Here is an 8,142-nt window from a genome sequence, read left to right as displayed (position 1 = left end):
CAAGTTATCTAAGGCTTTTGGTAAGAGAAAACAGCCTTGTCTCCTAATAATTACGATCACATATAAAGAACCTGCGTAAACAATTACATTTTAAGGGAACTGTATTTTCCCGCAGATTACATTTGTTTTTGACGTATCCAGATACTTTTCTAATCATAGTCCACTAAAGTCGATGTACGGACGACGATGGACGGGACAAACACACAGAACCGAGCATTAAAAAGTCAACGTCGACTCATTTTAATTTCTTACTGTAAGCAAAACACATTTCAGGAGACGTTCTACAAAAGACAAGAAAAACATGTTACTGTCAACAGTTTTTAGCTGATATCAGAAAGATCTCTAAGAAGACATATCCGAAGAGGAGGGAAGAAAAAAGGAAGAAAAGACAGGAAGCAAGTGGAGAGAAGACAAGAGAGTCAGACCACAGATCACTTTCCATCCTCTCTTTCTGTTTATTGAACTGTAATCATGAATAATACTCCCCCCATATGAAACAGGTTACCGGATTTCCTCCAGAATACTGCAGCCGGGAGTCTGCGTTCGCTCAATCCCCTGCTGCATTGAGGTTAACCAAACACGTGTCGGCATGAACATCCTGGGTATATCACACAGTGTGTTTGGACAGCAGCGATCCCTCTGTTGCCAGCCAGCTGTGAATAAACTGCATAAAAATATGCTTTTACTTACATGAACACATATTTCACTTACACTTCTTTCTGTCCTCTGTTCCCTCAAATGAAAACACAGAAAAGCACTCAGCAAGTGGAACCTCTCAGGCTGGTCTCATCCAGCATTCGTAGCTACACCTACGAAAAATAATGCAAAGTGTAATGACCGCAAAAGCACACACAGGGCGGGACAGAGGGGTCCAACAAACAGAGATCTTTACTCCGAGAGACCGCTGTTCGTTTCCCACGTGAAACAAAAAATCATCAATCTAATTTATTTGTCAAGTAACTTGCATAATTCACTGACGGCACTTAATTTTAAAATGACTACAACGATGTTTTCATAATCGGCGTAAGTAAGTCATTTTGTTGTCAAAACCTAACTGAGTATTTCCCAATGTTTTCCTAAACATATCCAAGGAGTTGAGTTGTTTCCTGCGGCAACGGAAGTTTATTTTGAAGAGACTGTATGCATGAGGTGTAACTTTTCATAAGACATCAAGCTAACCGTTGTATGAGGATATGTTTATCATAGAGGTGGTTGTGCTATGTCCCAACCAAAAAATCAAAAAATGCTTAGGCTTTGACTTGATGGTGGCGCTAGAGGAAAAATCAAAGAATCCCCAAAGTCAGCAGGCTTCATCCTCTGGAAACCATGAAAGTAAGTAAAAGATTTCGAAACAACAAATTGTTCTTGAGATATTTTACTACAAACCAAAAATGTTAATCTCATGGTGGCGTTAACTGCAATCCTGTGAGCCTTGGCACCAGTGTGGCTGAAAACTGGATGTTCTTGTCTCATCACAAATGTAATATATGAGGACAAGTCTTGGGTTTTCTTGCCAGCAAATAGATGATCTCTGAAGAAAAATCAACAAAATATTAAAAGAGAGGGTCCTGATGCCCAAACAAGATCCATGCATGACTCCTCTAAAAGCACAACATCTCCTTTCTTCTGTTAATTATATGTTGGCGATCCAAGAAGCATCCTGAAACATCACTTCACATTTCTCTCTCTCCACAGATAAAACAATAAACAAGCGACGTCACAGAGAAGAAAAAGAGGGAATCCTCGTCGTCTTCTGCTCGAGGTTATCAAGAGTGCCGGGGTTGTTTCAGCCGTGGCATACGTCCCAAATACTTCAAAGAGGGACATGTTTCCCACACACACACACACACTCACACACACACACACACACACAGGCAGTCAGCCAGCCAAACAAATAATTAACAAAGTCAGTGAGATTAATTAAAGCAGCAGGGTTCAGGGAGGGTTCAGCCTTCTGTGTGTGTGAGGGCGGAACAGGGACTCCCCTGCTGGATGTGATTAGGGAACCAAAAAAGAAAGGGAGAAGAGGCGAGGGAAAACAGAGGCTGTCATTGATATCCATCTTCATGTAAACAGCTGGGTGTGTGTAGGTGACCGTGTGCATGTGTGTGTGTGTGGGCGTAACTTCATGTCCTACTGATCTTCGAATAAGAGTTTGGTGACAAATATTTACATCAATACAGTTAGTGGTGAAATAAGTATTCTGATCATTTACTTCAGATAATATATATAAATATTATTTTACAAGTTAAAGTCCTGCATTCAAAACTTTACTTAAGTAAAAGTATGTATCCGCCAAATGGACTTAAAGTAAAAGTAGTCATGATGCACAATGGCACATTTCAGAATTATATTATATTTCTGAATTATAATTAGTGATGCATCACTTTAATGTTGCAGCTGGTAAAGGTGCAACTCATTTTAATTACTTTATATACTGCTCTGTAGCTTAATTATTAACAGTTTGACCTAATTTACTAGTGGATTCATATTTTGTAATAATCTTAATCAACAAAGTGACTGAAGCTGTCAGATAAATGTAGTTGAGTAGAAGTATAAAGTAGCATAACATGGAAACAGTCAAGTAAAGTACATGTACCTGTTCAATTTAAGTAGAGTACTTGAGTACTTGGTTACTTTCTACCACTTTTTATTGGAATTATATTCATATTGAATCGATTTACATCCAGTGCTAATACGGGAAGTCAACAGGAGAGTTTGCTGTTGATTGATGTTTTTATTACTATTTTTCACATTGTACTTAATTACATACATTATCCATTTATACTAATCTACATGTAAATATGTATTCCAAATACACTGTCTATTATTTATCAGAAAACATACCTATAGGTGTTGCACTTCCGGTACACTATGGACGTTGCTGTAGTGTATACCATTCAATATAAAGCTTTGATTCATTTATCAGTATCTACTTTATCTATTCTGTTTCTCTCTGGGCTGAGATTTCCCTCCTGAGGAATCAATTAGGTTTGATCTTATCTGGTGTGAGTTATAAAGTTTGTTTTTTCTAAATGAAAAGGTTTGTTTTGTAGGTGTTAAGTCTGAGAAAACATTGGATTTCTGCACAAAACCAAACAGAGGATCTGATACAAATGAAGTTTATATTTAAATCATGATTCTAAATACTGAAAAACATGTGCGTTAACATCTGAAGAACTTATTGAGACCTTTGATGATTTTAACCCTTTTTGTTTCGCCTTAAGTAGCTTTAAGTTTGTTACAATCCTCTTATTCTGACAGTATCATATGTATTGAACCTTTTTGAAGCTCTTCATTGAAGCTTTATGATGTTCAATCTGAGTGAAATATCCAAACCCAAGTCTCTGTGTCGTTTATGACTGCATCACTTCATCAGATGGAAGCAAAATTAAATAAAAGCCGGATGTCTTTTTGCGCAATTTCATACAAATTTCCACAAACTTCATCCTGACATATTTGGTATTTTTAGAAAGTTTGGGATCTCTGCTACAACTCAAAGAAAAGTTATCTGGGTTTGAACAAAGTTTGGCTTCACAGCATGCGTTTGTACTGACAGGACCACCTGTCAGCTGGTCTCCTGCTTCGGGACCCTTCCTCCCTAACCTCTCTGTTCCTTTCTGTCTCCCTCCCTCCACCCCTCTCTTGGCTCTGTCCCTCTTTCAGCTCAGTGTTTTGGCAGCAGCGCTCCCCTGCATCACAAAGCCCGTACTCCCAGCTTGTCCCATTGTGTTGTGAACATCGCAGGTAATGATTAACACAAACACACAACAATGGGAGCTTTAGCAATCCAGCCAGCGTGGGAGTCGATGGCCTTTAAGGTTCAGGATGAGCAGACAATGTTACCGACCTGAAGTCACAGGATGCCACGAATACTGTATGATTTTAGCTTCATAGTTGACCTTTTTCCTTCACCGTGTTGTTCACCAGCACGTGTTTCAATGTAATTTTTGTTGTGGAAGCATCAGGGGTGGAACGACACCTTTTAAAGAGACTTAATAGTCAGCATATCTTTGAAATGCTTATTGATGATTGGTCTGATTTGCAATTGCCAAAGCCACCACACTCAAAAAAGTCAAGAGGCTGCCAGAGACTAAATAATTGTGTGAATGAAAAAGAAAACAAAGCATTTGCACATTTATCTCCATTGTAAACACCCGTTTTATTGTCTGAGCTTTTGGTCTAACATACCTGATGCTCTGATAGAAATCAGTTTGACCAAAAGCTCAGACAATAAATTGGTTGTTTGCAATAAATGTGCTTTGATTCCTTTTAATTTAACTCCACAGAATCCACAACACAGCCACGCACAAGCTTTGCAGTGATTGGCCTGATAATGGAGAGATGGGGAAATGGCCAGAGGCTAAAACACGCCTCAAATTCTGACCTCCATATTTTTTCCTGAAGTGATTTCTTGTAAAAACAGTATAAACATATATGCCTTCAAATTAAGATGCACTATTGTTGACATCTTGGAGAGGAGCATTCGTTAAACAGTCTGAAATTGTAATTTAAATGGGCCCTGATGTTTTCCATAATGTGTCCCTGCTGTGAAGTGGACTAATGAGCGACCGGCCACACCTCACACATTCCTCCTGACCTTTATTCCACCTCACTTTCCCTCCACTCACGCACCCTCCTAACCTCACATCACCCCAATGATTATCATTCAACCCCAACATCACCCCCTCCTCCTCCCCAATCTGTTATCAGCTGTCAGGCACCAACCAGCCCTGGTATTCACCATTAGCATTAACATCAGTATGCAGCAGGCTATCAATGCTATCTGGACCTGGAGGCACCGGGAGGGGCCCGCCATATCACTGATGTCATCAGATAAAGATGTGAGAGGGATGGAGGGTCTGGTCCAGGGGGGATCTCAAGTTGAGGTATTTGATTCTTTAGTAGTAGTAGTATTTGGCTTTTTTATACAGGTTGGATAAGACTCAGTCATATAACAAATGATGTGACGTTGCATTTGTTGTAATCTACCATCTTTGTCTTAACTTTACCTTTGCTTCAGTTGGTGAATCTCAAAGGAATAGTTCAATATTTTTGGAAACAACTTCTGTTTACGCTTAAGTAGTTAAAACGACGTGTTTTCCGGAATTCATGTTTTTAGTTCTTCTGAATGGCCAAACTGGAAGACATAAAGCCAGCAGTCATAGTGAGTTTATAAACGAAGGACAACACAGCTAGCTGGCTCAATAATGGCTTTGGAACTCACTACCTCCTCATATAACTTCTATAGGTTACAAACTGTTATTTAAAAAATGATTAAAGGCTCACCTAAGGCCCCTGGCCATATGACTAGAACGTAATCGCCTTTGAAGACTCCTAATCCTTCTTTGAAGAAGTTATTAATGCAATTTCCAACGTGTAATGTATATGGTCTGTATTGATACTATACATCCTAGTTTCTGACTGTACTTTGTACCTGACTGTACTATTTGAACTGTTCTGACTGTACTGTTTTAACTGTATGTTTTACATCATGTATTGTATGTATTATGTTTTGTCTTTTTTCTGTGGACAACAGGAAGATTAGTGGTCGCCAAGGCGTTAGCTAACGGAAATCCATTTAATAAACAATAAACGCAACACATTTTTAGACAGCCTCTCCTAGAAGGCATTCGGAACTTGCACTTGGTTGTTCACATGAAAACTGACAAATAGTTTTGTAAAGAAGGCTAAAAGAGAGCTAAAGATATGAGTTCAAACCCTCCATGAGCTACCACTCTAGTCTGTGTGCGAGCGTGACGCTAAAAGCTAAGTGATTATCTTGGAAGCTGAGATAATAATATTTATTTAATGAGCTTTTTTTGGAGTAAGCCTGCGGGCCAAGAATGTCATATGCCAATGACTGCTTGAATCAGAACACACTCGTCCACTAATACCCATTTCCCACCAAAATTAGCGCGTAACTGCAGTTTTTTTTAAATACGGGTAAGTAAGTAAGTCCTTTAGTAAGTAATAAGTCCTTTCCCATTGTGACTATATCATGCCATTACACTGGCCTTTCTGGTTTTTTTCTCAGGTGTTTCTCGTTCGACGTCAGTGACGCGCCGGCTGGCACCAGAAGCATGGTTAGTAAACAGTGAAAATGTTACTGTGTTTACTTCTTTTGAAATGTTTGTTCCATATTCAGTCTCTCTTTCAAACTCTTAAACCAGAGTTGGTGACTGTTGGAATGGTGGAAATACATAAAGACTTGCTTGTGTATCATTTGACATTGCTTAATAAGTTTTAGCTTCAGAGTTGTTTCTTTCTTTTATGAGAGATAATGAGCATTGCGTATGGGATAGCATTGTGCTAAAGTGTTAGCATGAAGCATCTAAGTGATCTCTTTGTTGTCTGTAATTTGTTATATGAGCCTATGGTACGATGGCTCCCAAAAACGTGTAGAATTTTTTGTAAATGCTTTATTGTTGGTGTGTCAATAGGTTTTGAGTGTGTGTGTATGTGTGTGTGTGAAGCAATTGAGGTGGCTGCAATCCCACCTGTGTCTCATTAGCACAACAACAAGATGCAATAACATTAACACTGCTGTCCCCTCCCCAAACACAGGTATGTTAATATATTTATCAGGCTAAAAACACACACACAGTTGTGATTTCATGACTTTTAGAGACATTACATCGGTTTACATTCATTTCCTGGAGACTTACCCAAACCCTAACCATAACTGCTACCAGCCTAATCCTAACCGTACCCTAAATTTAGACCAAAAGTTAATGATGTTATGGGGATATGCATTTGTCCCCACTTTGTCCCCAAAAGAAGGTGAGTCCCCACAATGTGACTCTGTCATCAGTCCCCACAAGATGGGTAAAACACACTCTAACCCCACATCTAAACCTATTTTAACCTCAACTAGGTCTGAACCCTCAAAAAGGCCTGTGAAGAAGTGAGCACCAGCCAAAATGTCCTCACTCTGAAGGTCTACAATTCTACAAGTCCTCACAAAGATAGATGTACAAGTTTACACACACACACACAGACTCAGGTATGACACACATGTATAGCGGCTGGCCCAGCAGTCCACCACATAGCGCCGGCTGGCAATAGCACAGCTCTTATCTACTTTATGCCTCCTTTATTTGTGTACTTTGACTTTCGCTGTAAAGCTCCGTCTGACCCGCAGTAGCACCACAAAGTGTCAAAGGTCAAATCTGGAATTTATTTCAACACATAAATTTCATGTAAACACACTCAAGCTGCGGTCGCTGGAGGAGTCTGACCCAACAGATAAAAGTCAATAGAGTGTGCAGCTTCTCTTTGTGATGATGCAGCGTCCCAGTGGCTGATTATAGGCTAAAGCAGGTATCACGTAACCATGTTTGAATCCAGGCCAGGACCTTTGTAGCTTGTGATTGCTCTCTCTCCCATCAGCACTTCATGTCTCTCTTCATAATAAAAAAAACTATCCTGCAGAAGCTAAAACAGTAATCTTGTAGGATTTCTCAGAGGCTTAAATAAATGTACCACCACTCTGGACACAATTGTTTATGCAAAACTAAATAGCTTCGAACCAAAAGATTATATAATTCGACTGAATCTATAAATCAACCAAAACCAATACTGAGAACATGTTGTTGTCAAAGAGACTTCTACTTATTGCAAATCTTTCCTGTAACATCAATTTCTCTTTGATAATTTTTGATAAGCTACATGGCCAGAATTGTATGAACAGCCACCATATGTGATAGATGCACATGTATTTCCAAAAACCACGAGGCATTAATCTGCTGCTTTAACAGCCTCCACTCTTCTGGTTGAAGAAACTCAGCCAGATTTTGGGAGCTTGCTGCAGGGATTTGCTCCTATTTAGCCACAACACTTGATCAGTTCATCCAAAAGGAGTCAAATGTGGTTGAGGTCAAGTCTCTGTGCAGTCCAGTCAGTATCCTTGGATCTGGTTTTGTGCATGAGGGCTTCTTCCAACTTTTGCCACAATGTTGGAAGCACATTATTGTTTAAAATATGATTGTATGCTGCAGCATTAAGATTTCCTTTCACTGGAACTAATGGTATCTACAGGGATGGTGTGTGATCATGTTGTGTATTCATCTTCTGAATATGCCCCTAAATAATGTCTTCGGTTATGTCCTCGGTTATGTAATGATGATAAATGCATACATC

The sequence above is a fragment of the Pholis gunnellus genome (genome assembly GCF_910591455.1).
Source record: "Pholis gunnellus genome assembly, chromosome: 13".
Lineage (NCBI taxonomy): Eukaryota > Metazoa > Chordata > Actinopteri > Perciformes > Pholidae > Pholis > Pholis gunnellus.
The sequence above is the reverse complement of the archived record's forward strand: the minus strand, read 5'-3'. Positions refer to the sequence as shown.